Below are 25570 nucleotides of genomic sequence, written 5' to 3'. Positions count from 1 at the left end.
TTTTTGTGGAAAGATGCCATTTCATCAACCATGGCCTCTTTCCAGAGTTTCTCATCCTCTGTATCTACTGCTTCCTTCATAGTTATGGGATCAACATCAGTAATGGATAAAGTAAAATTTAAACAGAAAGAAGATGGACTATACCTTTCTGGTCCTTCTTTCTCGAACTAATCTTCTCACACCCAGAGTTTGTGGCTCTTCATCTTTTGATTCCTCCTCTGTTGTAGAGTCTAATTCTTTCTCCTTAAGCTCAAACTCTATCTTTTCAGGTTACTTTGGTTGGACTTCATGTTTAATAACATCTTTTACCTCTCTGAACACCACGTCTCTGTTGTACACAACCTTCCGTGTGACTAGTTTCCAAAGTCTATAACCCTTTAAACCATCCTTATACCCAATAAAGATACACTTTTCAGATTTACTATCCAACTTGGTTCGTTTCTCTTTTGGAACATGTACATATGCATCACATCCAAATACCCTCAGATGTGAAAGAGAGGGTTTCTTACCAGTCCATACCTCTTGTGGAGTCTTATCCTCCAACGCTGATGAAGGTGACCTGTTAACCAGGTAACATGCAGTATGCATCGCCTCTGCCCAAAATTCCTGTCCTAACCCGACACCACTGAACATGCTTCTTGCCATTTCGATCAATGTCTTATTCATTCTTTCTGCAACTCCATTTTGCTGAGGTGTATATGGAGTAGTATTCTGTCGTGCTACACCACACTTCTTACAGGATTTTTCAAATTCACTGCTGCAAAACTCTCCACCATTATTTGTCCTCAATACCTTTATCTTTTTCTTTGTCTAATTTTCCACAAGAGCTTTAAATTCTTTAAACCTATCAAAGGCTTCAAATTTATTCTTAAGGAAATATAACCATGTATTCCTTGAGAATTCATCTATAAATGGTACATACTACACAGACTTAGCTAGTGATGGAACCTTCACAGGTCCAAACACATCACTTTGCACAAGTTCTAATATTTGTTTCGCCCTCTTACTACCAGAGGGGAAAGTCACCTGATTCTGCTTCCCACATACATAATTTTCACATAAATAAAAATCCAGAGAGCTATCACTCATACCTTCTACCATACCTTTACCATGAAGTATTCAAAGGCCCTTCTCTCCAATATGTCCAAGCCTTTGATGCCACAACATGGTCTTCTCTCCAGATACCACTAGATTTTCTTCTCCACTTTCAGGAACTACAAAACTGTTGCACCCATCAATAACAGTGCTACCTTGCGGTTTGTACAGAGTTCCAATTCGAACTCCCCGCATAAATATCAGTGATCCCCGAACCATTTTGTAGGTATCCTTCTCGAACACTATTTTTACACCTGCATCATCTAGATTGCTTACAAAAATCAGATTTCTAGCCAATGTAGGAATATGCAGAATTCCCGGAAGTGTTCTAACCCTTCCACCTTGCAACTTCAACTTTACTTTTCCATGACCAATGACTCTAGCCTTCCTATCATCCCCTAAGAAGACATCACCACAATCGTATTTCTCATACTCGCAGAACCACTTTCTATGGGGAGTGAAGTGAAAGGATGCACCTGAGTCAATCAACCATGCCTCATGATCTACATGTGTACTTGATGAAACCAGGTACACATCCCCACTTTCATCTGAGGTGGTTTTTGCCTATGCAGAAGGAGCATCATCAGATCCCTTTCCTTTATCAGGAGCTTTAGATTTACAGTCCCTTTTGTAGTTTCCTTCGTTTCCACATTTCCAGCACACCACCTTTACAGGTTTTCCTGGAGATTTAGATCTCCCACTTGATGACTTATTTTTGTTTCTGTTCGAGGACCGTCCTCGTACAGATAAGGCATCACCATTATGACTCTCCATAATTTTTCATCTCATCTCCTCCATTGGCAAGGATGAGACTATTTCATCAAACTACAAGGCAGTTGCATTGCTACCTATTACAATAACCAGACTATCCCACGAATCTAGTAGAGAACACAACAAACTGATGCACTTATCTTCATCTGAAATTTTAATATCAACAGATGCTAACTAAATTACCACAATATTAAATTCATTCAGATGCTCTATCATTGAGTCCCCATCTTTCATCCTCAGGTTATACAGCTTTTTCCGCAGGAACAATTTATTCACTAGAGAATTAGATTGGTACAAAGTCCCTAACCTGTCCCACAAAGCCTCACCATAGCTACCCCTGATACATTCAGCAATACTGAATCTGAGACACACAATTGTATTGTGCTCTTTGCCTTCTGATCCAACTTCTTCCATTCTTCATCGGACACTCGCGTTGGTTTAGTACCTAGATCTACCGCGATCCACTGATCTTTATCTACCAACAGATCCTCCATCTTGAGCTTTCTCAACTTAAAACTCTCACCATTAAATTTCCCGATCTCTATCTTTCCACTGCCCACCATCTCCTTTCACTACCAGAATCGATCTCGCAAATCTCCCACTGAATAGGGTCTACCACAGGCCCGAGCGAAACCCCTCAGCAACAAAGGCATCCCCTTGAAGCCAAAACTGCTCTGATACCAAATGTAGGTTTCAACCCCGTACAAAAATTACCTACATACGAATTCTAAAACACAGAAAATAAACAATGCGAGAGCATAACACATAAAACACATATACACAGAGATTTCCCCTCGATCCCAAAACTAGGACTACCGGCTTGATTTTTCATTATGTTCTTTTCAATGTTATAATACATATTTATACATGCCGAAGCATCCAGTACCATGGATCGAAAACCATCGCATCCAATACCATGGATTGAAAACCATCGCGTCCAAAAAACCTGTGTGAAAATCATGCACAAAACCATAGGTGAGTCCACCCATCCTAACATACGGTCCAAAACCCCCTGTGACCCCCCCCCCATCGGCTACACAATCGGTGCAACAAAGTGGTGCTCCGCCACCCTCTAACCCTCTGGTTAACTACGTGGGCTAGTTGTGGAAAGAATATAACACAACCCAACAGGATCACCTTCTGGGAGATATCACATGGAAATGCAGTTTTGGGAGGATGACGCAATGTTTCCTACTTTTTTATCCATGAATAAAACTTTGCCAAGGTCTAAGCTCATTACATTCTTCCTTAGTGAACATTGATTATTAAAAAAGAAGTGACGCCAAAGTTTTATCTTAATCATTGAATATTTTGCAAGAGAGTTGGTCATTAATAATGAGTTTCCCCTCTTATTTAGTTGGTCCTTCTTCAAGCTGGAAAGTTTTATTGGCTTTCTCATCAGCTTCTTGATTCTGATTGCAGTGTATATGATGAAAGTACTTATGACAGAAAGCCTTGAAATATGCCATAGATTCAGCGAAGGACATGAAAGGGGTTTATATTATTCCTTGTTCCTGTGGGACCCCCTATATTGTTGAGACTGAACACTCCATAAATCAAAGGATTAGTGAGCATGCCAACAACTTTAAGCATAGGAGAACCAAGTCTTCCGCCTTAGCAGAGCATGTAGAGAAAACCAAACATCATGTTTGTATAGAAGAAGCCAGTGTTATTGCTAGAGTTTCGCAGTTCCATCACCGCAAATTTAGGGAAGCCCTTGAGATTGAAAAAAGGTCGAGAAATCTCAATAGGGAGGATGGCTAGAAGATCAGTTGTTGTTGGGTCCCAACGCTCTCTTCCTAGTAGTTTTCTTCTTTTCCTCCCCTCCTTCTTTGTATAGCCTATTCTAATTTTCTTATTAGTTAGTTTTTTCCCCCTTGTGATCCTGTAACCTTCTCTCTTTCACCTTTTTTCTTGGTGGGATTGTCTTTATAGTATGAGTTTTTAATAGCATTTAATTTATGCTTAATTAATAAATGAAAAATAATGACTTTAATATTGAAATAATTCTATTTTATAATTAAAGAAATAGGTTAAAACAATTAATATACAATTAAATAAACTTGTAACTTATAATATTAATGATTTATCCTTACTTTATAATACTTATATATATATATATATATATATATATATATATATTAAAAAAAAAATTATATTAATATAAATTGGGTTTTTATTTTTAAATAAATAAGTTAGAATAATTAATATACAATTAAATAAACTTATAATGTAAACGTATATATATATATATTAATAAAAATTGGTTAACACCTTTGATAAAAAAATTCATTTGTCCCATGATCTTTTAATGTAATAACTAACTATTAATTTAATAAGTAATGAATTTCATATCTTAACTTATTTTTTAACTTTTAATTCAAATATATTTTTTCCTCCTTTCTCTGGGTCTGGTCCATCTAGCCTTTTCCTGGTCAAACATAGCCGTTAGTTAGTCAACATAGCCATTACCTGATCTAAAATTATAGCCGTTGGATGTTCTGCTCTGTACATTTAACATGCAATCTGGATCTGATTCTTCAACTTGTCTTGACGGTGAACCACACTGGTTGGTTTGAAATGCGTCGGAAAATGAAATATCATGTGATTTACACTAAAAAAAATCTCCTATAACATTATTTATATAAAGTGGCCGAAACTTGGTAATGACTTTTTTTTTTAATTCTAACCATATCAATTTGTGAATTGATGTTTATATATGGTTGTCCAATATTTAATTTATATAGCTACAATTATAAATAACTTTTTTCCATCTCAGCAACTATTATGGACGGTTTCTCCTCTCTCCCTTTATTTTGTTTTATATATATCGGGGATAACTTTTTTTTGTCTCCCGAAATTTTTTGATAGAAAGTTTTTTCCAATTGCTAACAATGTAGCATTCTTTTATGGATAGCTTTTTCCAGAATAATAAAAAGTTTGAGTGTGCAACAAAAATTCTATGACGAAGGTGAAGAAATGACACCCACGCTTTACATTTTTATAACATTATTCATGGTGGTCATACATTTTACCATCACGTTTCATTCATAGGCGGTTGGATACTTACTTTATCACCCCATTACGAAACCCAGTTTTGTGCACGTCCACATTTCCGATTAGAGTATAAAAATTTAGTGCGAAAAAATTGGCACTCACTATCTAAAAACAAATTATGTCCATTTTCGTATTTAAGAAGATGTAGAATGCTCATGAGACACTCCTATTTTTAACAAGGCGTCCATTGAGAGGAAAATTTCATGCACACCAAATATTTGTCACGTTGGATTGTTATTTAATTGGCAATTTTGATTAAAATATTAAACAAGTGTTATATAGTAATATTCATTGTTTTCTTAATCTCCCCAGCACCATGACAGACCTCTTCGCTACCTGGGCTCATAATTATCTAGGTCCTTCCCCTAAAAACCAGGTTATCAGAACTGCGTGGGAAATTCTACCCAAGATCACAAGCTGGCAGATATGGCTTGAGCGTAACAGAAGGATTTTCAGGGACACAAAGCACAACCATAGGATTCTGGAAAATAAAATCAAAAGTCAAATCAAGGAATGCCTGGGGGATACTAGAGATGATACTAATTTGAGTCAGCAAGACATGGCTTGGGCACTGTCTCTCGGCCTCCAAATTAGGCCAGCAGAAAATAAGATCCCTATTATTAAATACTGGCAACTAAGGAAATCTGAAAGTGATATGCAAAGCTGGATCAAAATGCAAGAGAATCACTCCCTCTTTTTTGATGGGGCAACAAAGAGTAACCCGGGCAAAGCAGGAGCAGGAGGAATAGTGCTAACTCCAACAGGAGAAAAAGTCCAGTCCTTTGCCTGGGGCCTTGGCTATGCCTCCAGCATTCAAGCGGAGGCTTTAGCCCTCTTCCAAGGTCTCCAATGTCTAAAAGATTTAAACATAAAAGAAGCCAATATTATTGGAGATTCCCAGATCATCATCAACTCCATGATTTCCAACTCCCCAGTCAAGGATCTCAAGTTAGCAAGAATGATAATCCGAATTAAAGGATTGGAAAGTCACTTTCAGAAACTAAGAATTTATCATGTGTTGTGAATTCATAACAAAGCGGCGGACAGCGAAGCTAATAAAGGAGTCCTCCTCCCTGTCGAAACTAAGTTGAAGGACGGAAAAGAAACTTGGGAACCAATCCCATAATCTAATCTTCGCCATGTTTTAATGCTGGTTATTAAACCAATTTGTCTGCACCTTCAAGTGGGGGAAAATTTCAGATTTGGAATTCTTGGTCTCTCTAATAATTAGGAAATCGGCAAGCTTTAATTGTACTCTCTATCTCTGCGGAAAGCAGCAACAAAGCATGGAGCTTTCAATTGTAACAGCTATTTCGGCATTCACGCCAAGAGGAATATAATCAACCCATAACCGTTTCTGTTAATATATATATATATATATATATATATATATATATATATTCATTGTTTAGCTTAAATATATATAAATTGGAGTATGGACAAATGCTAGGTTTAGGTGATAAATTAAATAACTAATAAACATATAAATATCAAAGTAAAAATATTATGTTAAAAATGAAGGTTTTGGGTGAGCACCCTACTTTATTGGTTGCAATAAAGATCTTTAAATTTATTTTACGAGCATTGATATAGAGAAGCTTAATTTCACCTAAATAAAATTAACGTTTGAAAATAAATTTTATTGCTAATTTAACATTACAAACTAAATTTTATTATTTTTTTAATATTATTTTCATTTATTTATAGCTAATTTTATTATTTTTTTAATATTGTTTTATTTTATTTATAGCTAATATATATTTTATGATGTAACTTTACATTATTATACTTTTTTATTTTCTAAAAGATTAAAGTAATATGTCACAAACCTTCATTTAACTTATCAAGTAAAAAAGTAAATCACCACATATAAATTTTTTTATGCAAGCCCCAAGGGTTAGCTCAGTTGGTCAAAAACTGTGCCTCGCCATCGGGAGGTCACATGGTCAATTCTGCCCAAAGCCCTTGGGGTTAGGTCTTGCCAGTAGGTCGAAGGGTGATTAGCCTAGATTTTTCCGTGGATGTAGCGACCATTCACTGACCAGGGTGTTTTTGAACCACACTAAAATAAATAAATAAATAATAAATTGTGAAAAGAATCAATAATAAACATTAGAACATAATCCTTGTTACAAATTTCATCATTGTTCTATAAAAATTGATTGCTATTTACATAATTTCCTAGTGCATAAATTCTTGACTGTATCGTTTTTGAACTTTACGTTCAACTTGTTTCCTGTATTAAACGACATTATTATGTTTCTATGGCTTAAACCAGAATTTGGGGTTCTATAGTCATTATACACCTATAGTTTAACTATATGAAACTTAGACCCTTAGAATTGGTGGGACCAGGGCTTTGGATCCTTCCTAGTGTTTCACAACTGTTAGCCATCTTCTCGAGAAAGGTCCCTCATCCACGGCTCTCCATAAGGCTACTTCATCGAATGGTGGATGATGAAGCCCTAATTCATATGGTGACTTCAGCACGGAATAAATTTCGCATTTTTCCTGCTTTCCTGTAGGAGTTCTCAACTCCAGCCCTTGGCTTCAGAATTTCATTCAGGTGGTTTTTTTCTATCTTTGTTGATGCTAATGTTCTTTCCGTCCTAACCAAAAATCCACCATGATAGTCCTATTCATTTGTTCGGTTTTAAGATCTATGTGAGTCATTGTTACACTCACCACCCATAATGAGGCAACTATGTTCATCAGTCAAGCTGAGGTAACAATGTTTCTTTCTTGGTATAATGTTGACCTATTTATTCAATTAATTAGTCTTCTTAATGATTGTGTTCTTTTGGTTGGGTTTTGCTGAAGGATTTCAACCTTCCTCTGGTATGGAATGTTTTACTAAATACCATGTCCCTATTCAGTCAACTGAGTTGCAGAAGATTGTTGAGTTGTAACTCTATCTGGACACAAGGTAATGTGGACAACTTGTGTCGTGAAAGTCACGGGGTTGTGAAATTCATAGAGACATGTAATTAATATCTTGCTAGGTCTTTGAATTTCTTCAATTGAAATCTACTTCAGACTTTGTAATATTATTTAGACTTGTATATTGAAGGTCCATTAATATATTCCTGGTTCCTTTTATAAACATTCTTTTCCAGCTTATGTTATTCATTTTGAGAATGGAGTGGTCATTCTATATTTCAGAATTCTTGGTGCAAACCTTAATTTTTATAAATAAATCTTAATATAATGATAATGCTTAGTTGTATTTATGCCAATTGAATGTTATAAGCCACCAGAATTTGAATCTTTAATTTTTTTGGGTATTTTGACAAGTATTTTCCCATAGAGGGTTACCCAGATGCCTGTGTTGTATATCTTAAGTGACCCAGAGCTAACTGTGGTTTAATCCTATGGTTCAAACTTAATGATTATGAACTGTTTTGTTATAAATAATTTTTATTCTTCTAGTTACAGTTAATTTCAGTTTCTTTTCTAATTCTACTTTTGTTTGTATTCGACTTTGTTGTTATCTACATCGGCAACCCTAATATACTTAGGGTTTACAGTGGTGTTTGACATTATTGTCTCTTGGATATCTGTAGCTTGATATCATAACATTTAAAATTGGTTGTTTAACTACTTATGGGTATATTTTCTTTTACATTTCCACACAGAAATTTCCAATGCAATCTCTGCTAGAAATCAGTTCATCCTTTCTTACTCGTTTATCATTTCTACTTGTAATATGGTATAGGCTATGTAGCCTTAAAGATATGATTTCCCTAAATGGTAACTTATAATCTTGTTTTCTAGTTTCTTTTTTAATTATGTTCCATCTGTTAAATTGATTTCTATTTTGGAACTTACCAGTAAGATCTTGTACTTTATTTTTGAAAGAAATTAAGCCTTTACTCAACAACACATTTAATGTTTCAACCAGAAAATAAATCTTTTACTCAAACAACACATGCAATTTCAGACACATTTTATCCCAGTTCTATGCTAAATTCTTGTCAACTGCTTAGTCCCGGTCTCAATTGTGGTCTACCAGCAACCTCCCAACCATGAGATCATCTATTCCAACTTGAGTCTCCCCTCGAGTTATTCCTCACATGCACAATGTTCATAACTCTAAGTTTTCATACACTGTGGCTATCTGGTCCTAACTAGACTTAGCTTCGTGTAGCCTAAAAGATCGTGTCTGACATTTCAGCACAATGTCATCATTTCCAGTTCATTCCTTTCTCAACCTAAGGTATGCATACCCTCTTGATATTTTCCTTGAGAATAAATCTCCAAGGGAGTAAGGAGGGGTAGGTAACTGCCTACACTAACTACCTCACATGTGAGAAATACATGATTGGCATCATTAAGGCATTCCCTTCCTACATAGCTTACTAAAAAATAAAAAAAATGTATAAACTTATTATTTATTTAGACTTCCTAAGTCAATTAACAATATCCAGTTTGTTTGACTGCAGTAATTTAATATTTACAATTACCAGGGACATCACATCTTCCCACCCTAAGATTAAACAATGTCCCGATGTTTACATACTACAAAATAGATTTGGGTAAGCCTCTTTCATAACCTGTTCATCCTCCCAGGTGACTTCCTCTAGCCCAAATTGATTCCATTACACTTTAACTTAGGTGATAACTTTCTATCGCAACATTACTTCTCTTTGAGTGAGTATACCCAAAGGTTCGACGAAGAACTCACCTTTTGGTTCGACCTACACATAATATGGAAAAATTATTCAAATTTTCTTTGGCAACCCTTTTTTGAAAATTATTATAATAAACAATGTTTCTTATGACTGTTTAAGTTACATGTATATCGTTCCAATTTATTATATGGTTAGGATCATATACATATTTTTTAACACAAAAACATGAAAGACATTATGCACACATTAATCAAATATGTGTCATGTTCTAAGACCGATACATGATAACTATGCCTATACCTTCCTTGCTGGCATCTGTACAAACAATATATTCTTATTTGGGTCTGTAATACTTAAAATAGGTGCAGCAGTAAGAAAATGTTTTAATCGGTTAAAACTTTTTTGACAATCCATGGCCCAAGTGAAAGTTTTCCATTTATTTTGGAAATAGTTAATGGGATATGCCACCCTACAGAACTCTTCAACAAATCTCCTATAGTATCCAACGAGAACTATGAATTATCTTATATCAGCTACGTTCTTTGGTACTGACCATTCGATTATGGTTTTTTTTTTTTGAGTCCACAACAATCCCATCCTTGGTAATGATATGTCCTAAATACTAAATTTTCTCTTTAAACAAATCACATTTTTTGTAATTTGCGTACAACTGATTCTCCCTCAATGTTTTCAGAACAATTGGTAGGTTCTCCTTATGCTCTTCTACAATATTATGGGAGTATATCAATATATCATCAATAAAAAATAGTACAAACCTATCCAAATATTGATGAAAATCATTGTTCATTAGACACATAAAGGTCACGGGAGCATTAGTTAACCAGAACGGTGAAACAATGAACTTGTAATGTCCATAGTGAGTCCTAAAGTTTGTTTTGGCTATATCTTCCTCCTTTATTCTAATTTGGTGGTAACCTGAGCGAAGATCAATCTTCGAAAATATGGTAGCTCCCTTCACTTGGTAAAATAATTCATCAATACGAGGTAAAGGGTATTTATTCTTGACTATCGATTTGTTTAGATGCCGATAATCCATGCATAATCATAAGGTTCCATCTTTCTTCTTGACGAAGGGTATAGGAGCTCCCTAAGGTGATACACTTGGATGAATATACCTTTTATCAAGCAGTTCTTGTAGCTACATTTTCAATTCTGTTAGTTTTGGTACACTCATGCGATAAGGAGCTCAGGAGACCGAGGAAGGTCGATGGATCAACTCAATAGTAAAATATATATCCCTCTTTGGAGGCAGTCTTGGAATCCCCTCAGCAAATACATCCGCAAAATTTTGTACCATAGGTACATTTTCTAAAGTAACAAATTTTTCCTTTGAAGTAGTATACCCTACCTGTATTGCATAAAGTTTACATCCTTCTTGTATATATTTTTGTAATTTGGAAGTTGTTACTGGTCTTAATTTCAGTGGTCTTTAATGTATACCCTGAATTTGCCATCTTATACCTTCTTCATGCATGTAATTAAAAGTTTTGTATCTACAGTTAATGAGGGACCAACGTTTCTCCAACATGTACACACCCATTAGGCATCATATGATCCTAAAGGTAAGACATTCAAGTCTTCCATAATAGGTTGAACTGCTAGCTTCAGAGGGAAATTGTTGACTTTAGCCAACATCCTTCTCTTCGTTCTCATGGCGAGTTGTACTAGCCAAGGGTTCTTAATTTTAACAGCTTGTAAGAAACATTTTTCAACCATTTTGGGACTTACATAACTTAAGGTAACTCGTGGATCAATACAAATAATTATAATTTGGTTGAAGATCTTACCTTCGATTTCTACAATTGTAGGTTGGTACTCAGACTCATGATCCTCGAGGGAAACATTGAATTTAGGGATACTTCTCGCCACCTCTCCAACTGTTGATTCTTCTTGGATCTGCTTAACTTGATGAGTTACTTTACGGTATGATCAATTTTTAACATAGTGTGGTCTTCCACATCCCCGAAACTGTAAGTTAGGGGCTTAACAACTGTTTCCACCTCAGTCTTACGAGATTGCTCATTTGTCTTGGACTTAGTTGGGAATTTGAATCTGGGCTGATTTCTGTTCACATTTCTAATTTGTTGACCTTTACAGGGTTCCTTGTTGATAATAGTTTTAATTCATTTACTGTCTGGCGTAAACATAATTCCCTTTTTATCAGTCCATATTTTTCCTCCATCTCCCTTTTGCCTAGTTTGGTGATAGCAGAGATGAGCCTTTCATACAACTTAATCCATAGTTTTTGGATTGTCAAATTTGAGACGTTCTTTCATAAATAACGACAAACTGCTGATAAATATTTGTACCTTCCCATATGTAGGGGATGCATCACAACAAGGATGTGAATTTTGCTATGAATTCATCCATAGATAACTGACCCAGTCGAAGGTCATGAAACTCTTTTTCCTTTTCATCGTAAAATATTTTAGTTAAATAGTTTTCCTTAATATACTTTTGAAATTTTTCCCAAGTTACATTGTGTTCATTTACTCCATGTACCGTCTTCACCTCCTCCCACCATAAGGTGCCTTTTCCTTGCAGTTGGTAGATGGCTAAGCGAGACCTTAGATTGTGATCATATTCGTACAACTGAAAGTGCTTATTCATATTAATAAGTCAAACTTCAGCAGCCTCCTCCTGTTAACCATTAAAGATGGGAGGTTTTATCTTTTGAAATTTGCCTTGCAACTGAATTTTCTGCCTCTTTTTTCTTTTTTTGATCTATTGCATTGTTGGATTCTTCCTCTTGATTCTCTTCACCGCCTTTTGTTTCCATATTTTCATTTCTGAATTCTTGATCACTGGTCATGTTCCCATGTTCGGGACTGGGAATCAGTTGTCATTGATTCTGTCTATCGCATAAGTTCTTCATAATCTTCTCTTCTTCTTGCAGTAGTCTCTCATTGTCTGCCCACAACCTAGCCATATCATCCTTTAATTCTTGTATAGTTTCCAAAATGGCAGCATTTCTGTTGCACGACTCCTCCCCAAGCTGTACCATACTTTAGGATTGGTTTCTGGAAAGGACGTTGGTCCTGTTTCCATCACGGGTCTGAGTGGTGTAAATCCATTCCTCCTCATGATGGTTTCTTTTCTATGCACATCACAAATGTTGTTATTCATTCATTCTCTAGAGGTCTCAGCTTTGCAACCTGAGTGCTCTGATACCACTTGTCACAAACCTTCATTTAGCTTATCAAGTGAAAGAGTAAATCACCACACACACACACACACACACACACACATTTTAAAATAATCAGTAATAAAAAATAGAACAAAGTCCTTATTACATCTTTCATTTTTGTTCTAGGAAAATTGATTGCTATGTACATAATTTGCATAGTGCATAAATCTTGACCTTACCATTTTTGAACTTTACATTCAAATTGTTTCCCGTATTAAATGATATTATTATGTTTGAATGGCTTAAACTGGTATTTGGGGTTCTATGTTCATTATACACCTATAGTCTAGCTATATGAAACCTACACCCCTAGAATTGGTGCGACCAAGGCTCTGGATCCTTTTGAGTGCTTCACAATTGTTATCCATGTTCTCGGGAAGGGTTCCTCATCTACGACTCTATCTAAGGTGATTTCATCGAATGGTGGATGATGAAGCCCTAATTCATATGGTCAATTCAACATAGAATAACTTCGACATTTTTCCCGCTTTCTTGCAGGAGTTCTCAATTCCATCCCTTGGCTTTAGGGTTTCATTCAGTTTGTTTTTTGATCTCTTTTCTAACGTTGATGTTCTTTCCATCCTTACCACAAATCCACCCTGACAGCCCTATTCTTCTGTTCGATTTTCAAATATGTCGGTGTCATTGTAACACTCACCACCTAGAAGGAGGCAACTAAGCTCATCAGTTAAGCCCAGGTAAAAATGTTTCTCTCTTGGTATAATGTTGACCTGCTTATTTAATTAATCAATCTTCTTGATGATTGTGTTATTTTCATTAGGTTTTGCCGAAGGGTTTCAACCTTCTTTTGGTCTAGAATGTCTTGCTAAAGACTCTATCCCTATTCAGTCAATCAATTTGCAGAATATTGTTGAATTGTAACTTTGTCTAGACACCGGGTAAAGTGGACAACTTGTGTCATGAAAGTCACGGGGTTTTGAAATTCAGAGAGACATAATTAATATCCGGCTTAAGTTATTCATTCTGAGAATGGACCGGTTGTTCTATATTTCGAAATTCTTGGTGCGAACCTTAATGTTTATAAACATCTCTTAATAGAATGATAGCTCTTGTTGGTATTTATGCCAATTGAATCTTATAAGCCACCGAACTTTGACTCTCTAATTTTTCTGGGTATTTCAGTAGGGTTTTTCCCACAGAGGGTTACCCAGATGGATGTGTCATATATCTTAGGTGACCCAGATCTGACCGGGGTTTACTCCTCTGGTTCAAACTTAATGATTATCGAATTGTTTCGTTATAAATAGCCTTTATGCTTCTACTTACAAGTAATTCCAACTTTATTTTCTTCTTTTAAAGAGGAAATTATACTTTTGTTTGTATTTGACTTTGTTACTATCTATCATCGATAACCCTAATATCCTTTGGGTTTACAGTGGTATTCGACATTATTGTCTCCTGGATATCTATAATTTGATATCATAACATTTAAATTTGGTTTTTTAACTACTTATGAGGATATTTGCTTACCCATTATTGGGGTTTTTTTCCATAAGCAATTATATGGGTATATTTTATTTTAGTTTTCCACATAGAAATTTCCAAAGCAATCTATACTCAGAATCAATTCATCCTTGCTTACTCATTTATCACTTTTATTTGTAAGATTGTATAGGTTATCTAGACTTAAAGATTTGATTTCCCTAAATGGTAACTGCTAATCTTGTTTTATAGTTTCTTGTCTAATTATATTCCCTCTGTTAAACTCATTCCTGTTTTGGAACTTAGCACTAAGAATGTGTACTTTCTTTTTGAAAGAAATTAAGCCTTTACTCAACAGAACATTTAACTTTTCAACCAAAAAATAAGTCTTTTACTCCAACAATACATGCAACTTTCAGACATAAGTAAACACTTATCTGAGTTCTATTCCAAATTCATGTCAGCTGCTTAATCCTAACCAACTTAGCTTTGTTTTGCCTTAATGATCCCATCTGACATTTCAACACAGATTCCTCATTTGAGTTCATTCCTTTCTCGACCTTAGGTACACATACTCTCTTGATCTTTTGCTTGAGAATAAATCTCCAAGGAAGTAGTTAGGGGTAGGTAACTCCCTACCCTAACTACCTCACACGTGAGAAATACGTGATATAACAACTTATTATTTCTTTAGACATCCTAAGCCAAAATACTTGATGTATAAACTTATTATTTCTTTAAAATTTCGTGGCACATCATAAGTTTATACTTGATGTATATACTTCTTATAAATTACAATAACTTAATATTTACAATTACCGCGGACATCACACAATACCTATTTTAAGTCTTTCCTTATCTCAATATTATGTGGAAAAAATCCAAAATAAAAACTAATCCATTTACATGATGAATCTTCCACAAACACTTGTTTCTAAATATGTAAAAAGTAAATTCGGTAAATTTCAATTTTTCTAAATATATAAAAAATAATAATTTACAACTTTCAAAGATAAAAAAATGCCTAAAATTCATATGATTAAATCTTATATATTAATAATTATATGAAACAAAAAGAAATAATGTTTTAAAGATATTTGAAAAATAATATTTTCATTATTTTATCTATATATATAAAATTATAATCAATTTATCAATACAAAATATAGAAAAATTATTATAAACTATTATTTATAATTAATATAAAAGTTAAAACAATTTTATTAATAATATTATTATTAATTAATATAAAACTTAAAATTTATTATAAACTTTTATAATTAATAAAAAAAAATTAAAAATTAAAAAAATAAATAAATTAAACAATAATATTAAATCTGTAAAATATATATTATATAATTAATTTTCTGAGTTAACGTTAACCACCATCATCATCACCATAATTATTTTTCTATTATATTTTTTATAATTTTAATTAGAAAATAAAAAATTGAAAAATATATATTATATAATTAATTTTTTATTATTACAACATCTATTTTTTATAATTTTATTTAAAAATTAAAATAATAATATTTTTAACACGCATGTTGTTTTCATATTATTATGATAAAAGGTTAATCAAAATTTTATTATGATAAAAATGTTAATCAATAATGGTAAATGGAAATTAATCCATTTGTGTAAAGAACACTCCACCATTTCCAAATATATAAAGAATAAATATTTTACAATTAAAAAAATCATGAAAACATGTTTAAAAGTTTGTATGCATTTACATTTAAGATATAAAATATGTTACCCTTTGTTTGTTAACAAGGTAGCAGTTTTATATGGATAGATTTTTCGATCTCTCGATGACATTTTGGAGATGGAATAAATATATTTTTTGTGTACAATAAAAATTCTATGATGAAGGTGATGAAATGTCGTGCTAGTCATACATTTTACCATCACATTTCATTTCATAAGCTGTTGGATTCTTACTTTATCACCAGATTATTAGACTCGTTTTTGCCCACGTTGATATTTCCGATTATAGTATAAAAATTAGTGCAAAAAAATTGACACTCAGATGCTCTGCACAGAGAAGGAAAATTTCTTTACATACCGAAATATCCGCCACGTTTATTTCTCTCCTCACTGGAAACCATGATTGGTACCAATGTTAAATAATACCAATGTTAATCTTTAACCGAAAGTGCCATAACCAATAATCATTAGAACATGCAACTGTAAAATAACTGATCTAATCACTGTAATTCATAATTAGAGGAAAGAGTTTGTTCCTAGCCATCTTCAGCTTTGCTATCAATTACTTACTTGGGGAATTTTCATATATAACACATTCTTGACCTTGAAAGATAACTTTGTATCCTTTTTGTGTCAATAGATCGACACTTATCAAATTATGTTTGAGACTAGGAACATAATATGCCTCTGAGATTGTCTTTGGCTCCCATTGCTTGGTCAGAATGTTGACCACTCCTTTACCATCTACATCCATAGGCTTGTTAGTCCCTAAATTTACCTCTGTTTTCAAAGATTAATCCAAATTTGCAACCAAATTCTTGTTTCCTGTCATGTGGTTACTACAATCACTGTCCAATATCCACACATAATCAGACGGTTCATGCATGGTATGGCAAGATAGGAACATGGAGTTAGTATTATTTGTAGTTACATTAACTCTTTAGTTCCCTTGATCAACTATCTTCTTCCGACAATCACGAACATAGTGACCAAATTTATTGCAATAATAACATCTCACCTTTGATTTGTCAAATCATTGATTATTGCTGAAGTTTCTGGAGTTGCTTCCATTTTCATGCTCATGCTCTTCTCGATCATCTCTTTGACCATCATATTTTCTGCCTCATCCTCTACCTCTCTATCTACTTTTTCCTCGACCTCTATCTCTTCAAATAGAAACCTGACTTTTGAAAGCAGTCTCTAAAGTAGAATCCTTATTTATGTCTATCCTCGCCTCATGCGATAGAAGAGATTCCATTTACTCATCAATTGTTAATGATTCCAAATCCTTGGCTTCTTCTATGGTCGCTACCACAACACCAAATTTGGTAGAAAAAGATCTGAGGACCTTCTCAACCACTGTTTGATCTTTCAGTTCTTCACCATAAATATTTAACGGATTTATGACAGTTATGACTAGATTCATGAAAGAATCGATCTTATGTCTCCTTCATCTGCAAAGTTTCAAAATCTATCCTAGTATTCTACAACTTAACAATATTAACTTTGGCCATACCTTTATAATTTATTGCCAAAGTATCCCATGCTTCCTTTGTTGAAGACGTGATCATAATCTTCTAGAACACTTCTTAGTCCACTCCCTACTGGATAAGCTACAATGCTTGTGCATTCTTCTTCTTGTCCTTCTTCTGTTGTTCCCTCTCTCCATTAGTGAGAGCTTGTTCTTCTACTTAATTCTTAGGTTCTAAAACTCCAAACTTGATATAATCCCAAACATCATGTCCCTGCAACATGGTCGCCATCTTAATGACCCACACATCATAATCTTTCCCAGTAAATGGTGGGAACTATGGCTAGAAATTTGAGAAAGCCATCTTTCTTCAAAAAATTCTCTTTAAAAGCCCTAAATTTCTCCTTTTATTAAAAAACCCCAAAGTTTATGTTTTTTTTAACTAAAAAAACAACTTAAAAAAAACATCTTTTTCCCTATAGCTTTACAAAAGCCCTTTTTAAAACTTTAATAAAAGGCCTTTTCACCTCGTCTTTAAGAAAACAAACTTTTATATATATATATATATTAAAAAAACCTCTTGAATTTGACCTTTGAATAAACCTCGTGACCTTTTATAACTTTTCGTGCCCTTCCAAAAAAGAACTACGCACTCGAGCAAAACAAAAATGAGAAAGGTACTCCACATGAGTTTGTTAACTTTAAAGTATGCCTTTGAAAACTTATAGAACTACTTTGAAACTTCAGCGAATGGTTTACACTAACACGTTGTTTTAATTCATACGTATGCTCGGTAACACCCCTCATGAAAGTGAAGCACTATTAACGTGGTTCCCTTTTGAGCCCTTGTGCGTTATAACACCTTGTATACAATATGTAAGGTGCGTTATAATTTCAACCAAGAAGAAAAAAATTCTCTCGTCTCTATGATGGGTTGCTGCTAATCCATTCTCCCTTGTGACTCTTTGTAATCTCGCTTTGATACCAATTTGTTGGAAAGACAAAGGAGACAAAACACAAATCACACGAGCTACGATTCTTATATTGATCAAACAAAACGTGATAGTTACAATGAACCAGTTGAAGGGTATTTAACCTTTTCAACTAGTAACTTGCCTAAAATATGTTGACATGCAACCACACACTAAAAGTCGTCTATCACTTAACTCGACTTGACTCAACACTCAACACTTAGTTAGCTAACTCTCTAATTTTAGCCAACACCTCATGCGGGAGTAATTAGCTTATTGTAACACATGCAACCTACTCATCATGACTCATATTTCAAACTGAATGTTCTTCCGAGATTTCGCATTACTTCGAAATATTGTAGTCCAATGGAGATGGTCAAAAACCTTGAGAATGTGCTCAACATTAAGGGAGGAAATGGAGATTCAAGTTATGCCTACCATTCTCCGTCTATGCAGTTAATTCTATTAGCCTAATCAAGCCTTGTGAAGTTAGTGTTAGTATCTTCATCCCTCCATCAGTGATCAAATTTCTCTTTTTTCATGCAAGTTAGGTGTCCCATCGGATCAGCTGCATTCCATTAGGTCATGGATCAGCTGATCGTAGTGGTTCATTGTCATTTTCCCTCATGGCATTTACCTGTTGGCCAGTTTTCATATGTTCAAGTCATTTACTATTATTTTATTTCATTCCATTTGCGAAAATCATTTAGGGTTTTAGGTCTCACTAGGTCTAGGGTTTGTCACCATGGTCATCAAAAACCAAATAAAAGATCAGCAGGCACATGAGGAGGTCTTATAAGTTCATAAGATCAAAATTTCACTAATAATATGCTCAATAAGTGATTTTTTTCTCAAAACATAGTTTTGAGGTGAAAACAAAGTTTTTTATTTTTATGTATAAAATTTATGTAATTTGAAATGTTTTCTATATGTAATAAGTTCCAGTTGCTACCCCTGCCCACCTTGCCAACTGCAGCCACTGCATAAAAACGCAAAAGCATCAATGCATCAGTTTACCAAGTGACCAAGAAAATTCAATTTAAATGAAAAAAAAAGAGCTAATGACCAAAAGTGACTTGGAAATTAGAAAAGTGGGTTTGAATAAGTAGAAAATTTAAAGCCATCCATATATAAAGTCAAAGGAGTGCCATTCATCATTTCATTGTGCAAAATACCCTTGGAGAGCAAAAAATCGTGATTTGGAGGAAGATTGAGCTTTGGAGGTCAAAAACCTTGTTTTTCAAGCAAACTTGCCTGGCGCTGCGCATCACAGGAAATGCATTGCACATCAAACTAGCACTGCGCATCAGTCACTCTCTACCAGTTAAAATTTGCACGATCATTGTGCATGAGGAGGCTGCTGCACATTGGGCCCAGTGCGCTGTGCATCAGTCTATAAGTTGCCAAATCGTTCCAAATTGCTCAATAACCCTCAAAAATGTTGTATTTCCATTCTACAAGTAAGTGATCATTGCCCTAGAGCTAAATTTGATTTCATGCTTGTGTCCTTCATGAGTTTTTCATATTGAAAGTGAAACCCTAGTTGTCTTCATTGTTTTCCATTACATTGTGCAATTTTCACTCCACCATCATAAAAAACATCATTAAACCCTTTTCCCTCTTCCATTTGCCTAAATCACTCCATTAATCTCATTTTCCATATCCCACTCCCCTAAAACAACTAATTCCCTTCACCAAACCCTAAATCCCTCACTAAACCCTAGTTTCCCAAAACTAATCCCTTCATCTCCCAACTGAATTTTCCATTAGTAAAATCTCTTCATACTCATCACCCTTGTCCTCCCTCATTACCATTTTCCATCATATCACCATCACATCCCTTTCCTAAGACAAGCACCAAGCATCATGGCAAGAAACAGTGAGTCAAGCTATGAAGAGGAGACACTAAGTGATAGTTTAAGGGAAAGGAATGTACAACCAAGGAGACCTCACAAGTGTGCGAAAATTATCAGAGAGGAACCTATTAGCATTTCTGAACTCCTTGCTTGCCCCCTTGCCACCACCTGTTTCAAATACCAATCTTGTTCTACTTATGAAACTCATAATCAAATACTTCACATGTGAGGGAAGGTTCTCTAGACTCTATGCCTATCATATCAGATTACTTATGCATTTCACCAGGGTTAAAATGATGAGTATTCCATATTTCATTTGCAAAAACATAGAGAGGATGACTATGATTGCAAAGAGAAAACCATACCCATAGCAGCCTAATAGTATTTATCACTTTGCTGTCATCAAGGTTATTGTTGTGCATCAGCTTACTCAGTGGGGAGTGCCATGGGACACTTTCAATGCCCATGAAATCTTCAAGGGGCCTCAAATTTTTACAGATCCTCAAGAGGAAGGTGGACCTTCTAGGCAACAAAAAGAGCATGAAAGAAAAACTGAAGAGGCTCACATTCCTGTGTTCATAAACTTATGAAAAAGGCACAAGAAGAATTTTTACAGCTGCCAAACGAGCATTATCTCCACCAAGGGTGGAAGGGGTCTCATTATCTTCACCGGATCACAGGAAAATGCTAGTTTCACTTGGGGTGAAAGGGGCTTTTCCTTCTTCTCTATCAAAACAGGTACAGGACAAAGGAAAGCAACCATTGCATGATGAAGGGCCTTCTGAAGGGCAAGATAGGGATTTTGTTTTGATTGAGGCAGATAACACTACTTTGGGCTCCCAAAGCTTAAAACTCAAGGATGTGGTCATCAAATGGAAAGAAGCTAAGATCCAAGCCTTATCACTTGACCTTGAGAGGGATAAGTGGATCATTAATATCATTGAGAAAGAAAACAAGAAATTGGAGGACAAACAAACAATCATAGAGCTGCGAACCATTAGGGAAAAATTACAAGTGGCAAAAAGAAGGAAAATCAATATGACATCACTAGAACAAGAAATAGAGGCTGACCAGGAATCATGGTTGGAAGGAGTGAATATCCACCTTCAGAAGCTGCTTCATAAGGTTGATAAGGAGAAGAACATGTTGCACCACATGGCTTATCACTATTTGGCCCTGAACAGAATTTGCAAGACAAGGATAAGAAACCTAAAAGCTAAGTTAAAGAGAGCCTTAGAAGCCAAAAGGAAGCAATATAAACTTAAAATTTTGGCTGAAGCCTCCTTGGCTCAGCAAAGCAATTAGTAAGCTTGCCTCTTGCCAATTTTGAAGCAATTTTGAGAAATTTTTGTCATTTCACAAATTTTAATTGCAAAACATAGGGATTTTCCTCTGGTGGCACTGCGCATTGAGCTATCTTGGAATTTTGACAAATGGCTTATATTTTTGGATTCCTCATGGAAAAATACTCAAACCCAAAAAGTTTCATAAAATTTGGAGGACATCTGGGTGACCTAAAGGGCAAAAAACATGTAAACATTGCCCTCTCTGCCACTTTTTGGACCCACAGGAAGCAGTCTTGGGCGAAGTGATTTTTGAAGGGGTGAATGGACTCCAAATCAAAAAAATTTAGTTGTCCTAGAAATTAGATAGATAGAGCATTCCAACAAGCCATCATGGAGATAATTGGGTGAAGGGGAAGGCCTTCAAACTTAGCCTTGAAGTAGCGCTGCGCATGAGGTAGATGGCGCTGCACATGAGGTAGATGGCACTATGCATCAGACAAAATTTTGCCAATTTTGCTAAAAAAACTCAGAATTTCACCTAGTTTTCTACCAGTTTGACTTTTTATTCTCTCATGGTAAAATTCATGATGTAATATGATGTAAAAATGATGGAAAATGACTTAAGGAGGTAGATACATCAGTTATAGGTGGTTTTGAGCTAAATGAACAAGTTTCCATAGTTTTAGAGGCAAGTTGTTCCACTGCCTATTTTTCAGTTCCTAGTTTAGATCTTGTTGAAATAGCTCCTTGTCTCATGGATTTGACCCCTGATGGATAGCATAGGTGGTTTGATGCCTATATCTTGTACTTTCTTAGTCATTTGTCAAGGTTGGACTCTTGTGGATGCATTGAGCTACTTTTGTAAATCACTTCTGCAGTTTGGCAAGGAAATGAACCAGGGTTTTACAGCATTTTGTGGGATTCTTGTGGTAATGTGATTTAACATTTTTTTTCTTCTCTGTTATTCATTTTATCTCATGTTTATGTGTACCATCATCTCTCTCTTTCTGCATAACTAAATGAATCAAGTTTAAAAGGTGGAATCCATTGGTGTTTCAATGCTCTGCCTTGGGGTTTATTTAGTTTTAAATGTTTTCTACTGTTTGAAGAGGACTCATGACATTTGCATGCCCTCTAAAACTCCTCACCAGTCTTTAGACTCACCATTACATTCATTTCAAAGTGCTAAAACACTTGCCTACCTCGCCCCATAGAAACCTTTGCAAATCTGAGTTGATTTCTCGGACCCAAAGCTGCCTCCCTCATCTGATCCAACAAACAACCATTAAAATCAACGAAATTACTCTGATCATATACCTAGCCTAAAATTAGTATTCATATCAGTCATCTCATGCCTTGTTTGCTATATTTTCTTTTAGATTGAAAAGGGGAGAGCCCTCTCCCGACCTAGTAGGGCTAGCTACCAGGTTAAGCGTGGTTTAATGTTACCCTAGACCTGCCTTTTTTAGCCTGAGGTAGATTTAGGCAATAACATGCTGCTTAAATCTTAGTTCCCATATCTTATTGCACTACACCATATTAATACATTCATGTTTGTGTAGTTAAAGATTGTTCTCGCCCTTAAGCACCTGTTGGAGCACGCGATCTATGAGAATGTCAGATCTTTGATAATGGTCGTAGATGGTGTGTTTCACACCACAGACTTTGGGTGTGAAATTGGGATGAAAACTCTTCTCACAACCGACACCAACCTCATAGCTGTCAAATCCATTTTTATTCGCCATTGCCTTGGCGTACCAGAATTCTTGGTTCACTTCGTTGATCTTCCATCGAATTATTTCAATACATTATTTTGAACATTTCCTCCATTTCGAGGTGCATTTTAAATTGTATCTAGAGATGGAAGAACAAGACTACCAATGGCAACAACATCAGTGCACAATGAAGTTAAGCCTCCAGCAACTAGATGTTACTTCGCATCAGCCATGTTGGGATCTCGCTACAAACGACTTTTCCGATGACAAACCCTCCATTTCTTCCATTCCTCCACCAGCCTCCATTAGCTTTCACAAGTGAGTGAGAAAGACATTAAGCCCCATAGTTATGTCATTTAATTTTCCATCTTACCAAATCTAGTTTAATATTGATGAAGATGATATATTATTAATTGTTTTCAATTTCAGTTTCCTGCTAGCATTGAAGACATATGTTCCCGTACCTGGAATGGTGGGCATGTCTACATATCAAGTGATGAAGTAGATGATCCCTATCTCAACCAATTCAAATAAGACTTTGCAAAATTCTTAGGTGTGAGAGAGGAAGAGATTATTCCTGGAGGATGTCTGTTCATTACTCTCTTGGCCCGTAACTTCTCCCGACATAAAGGAAGAAAGCGGGGTGGGAGATTGTGATTTTCACTTGGAAGTTGCATTTAAGGAGATGGTCAAGGAGGTAAATTATATAATTCAATATTATTTACTCATAACTAGGTTTTAATACATTCAGTATGTGATCAATATTTTGTTGGTAGGGTTTGATTGAGGAGGAGAAACTAGACTCCAACATTCCCTACTATTGTCCAAGTGTGGGGGAGCTAAATATCATAGTGGAGATGAAGAACTCTTTTGAAATAGACAACGTGACGACTCCGAGTGGGTTTCCTTTACATCCATTAATGGAGGTTAGAGAGGGAGGAGGATATGTTTGGTAGAATAGTAGGAATGAATTATAGAGCCTTGTTTGAAAATATTGTTGGAGCCCACTTTGGATGGAATGAATATCTAATAGATGAATTTTTCTCCAGGATTGAGAAAAGAGCCACTGTGAAATATGGAGAGTACTTGCCCAATACACTTGACCTAGTCATTGCATTTCTCCTTCACAAATGATACACTTTATCAGCTCCCTGAATATTTCTTACCTCCATTCATGTTGTATAACTCAACAGACACATAAATGGTGCTACGTAGAATGTTGTGGTCGCGATAAGTTGAACATGGTGGCACATGCCTCAGTGGTAGCGTTTTTCTTGGAAGCCCAAAATGTGATAGTCATTGAATAAAAAATTATCTATTTTCTGCCTAGTTTCACATTTCTATTGAGAATAACCTTACAGGCTTCCCATCACTGTGTATTTAAGTTATTAACTGTTTAAGCAGATAGAGTTTGGATTGGTAAATTATTTAACTCACTAAAAACTCAGTTGTAATTGTTTCAATCATGTAAATTAGTTAGTTTAAACCTACAATTTCTAAAAATGTCAACCCCCACTTAAATTCACATAAAGTTAACTAAATTGAAGGGAAAAAACACACACAATTTAACTACTATAGTGAAACTCAATGGTAAAAATGTTTATTAAAATTCTTATTATTGAAAAATAATTTTCCTTGTAAATTGTAATAATATCATTACCGAGAGCGAATGGTGAATGATCGGAGATGGAATCGGCATGCTCTGCAGCTAACCGCGAGGGTTTCGGTTAGGGCTCTCTGAACCTTACCTCTATCGCCCGAAGACCGCACCGAGCATCTGTTCCGACCTGTTTACCTGGCCCGACTTTTCAGGTTCCATCTGTCGTTATCAACATGGATCCGGTTACTGTCGGTGATGTAATGGAAACGGAGGAGGAAATTGATTTTACCGAAGACCCGCTTTCCTCTCAGGTAATTTTCGATCGCCCTTCTTTCGCATCGTCGTCTGCAATCTGAGCTGCATCCATCCTCGGTGGTTACTATCCCGGTCCCCCCCCCCCCTCTTGTTTACCTGAAGGCGCTGCTCCCCCTGAATCCGCTGGTCTGGATCTTCCCCCTCTATCACCGGGGACCCTCCGCTTCTTATCATCTGTTATCCCCCCGTCGCCTCCCTTTGATTCGCATCCCCTGTCTACCTCTCTCCCGGCACCTTCCTCTTCGAGACTGCCTCTATCGTCGACGGCCGGTTACTCTGCGCTCCTCCATTCTCCCTCGGGTTGTTTTGAAACCCCCGCCGTCAAAGTCAGCACTTCCAGGTTGAATCCTTTACACTGCTCCCCGGACCCCTTGGTAAATCATCCTTCTGCGCCGCGCACGGGTAAAAAAGAACAAAGTGTGTCAAATCCACATCCAA

At 35.5% G+C, this 25570-nt stretch overlaps 1 pseudogene; it reads left to right on the top strand.

The window, feature by feature from the left end:
• Positions 1 to 18726: 18726 nt before the first annotated feature.
• On the top strand, positions 18727 to 24351 carry LOC149250769 (indole-3-acetate O-methyltransferase 1-like; annotated as a pseudogene).
• The last annotated feature ends 1219 nt before the right edge of the window (positions 24352 to 25570 follow it).

The sequence above is a fragment of the Pinus tabuliformis genome, chromosome 7 (assembly GCF_031772625.1).
Source record: "Pinus tabuliformis cultivar Carrire ecotype Pingquan chromosome 7, CPIR1, whole genome shotgun sequence".
NCBI classification, from domain to species: Eukaryota; Viridiplantae; Streptophyta; class Pinopsida; order Pinales; family Pinaceae; genus Pinus; species Pinus tabuliformis.
The sequence above is the reverse complement of the archived record's forward strand: the minus strand, read 5'-3'. Positions and strand labels throughout refer to the sequence as shown.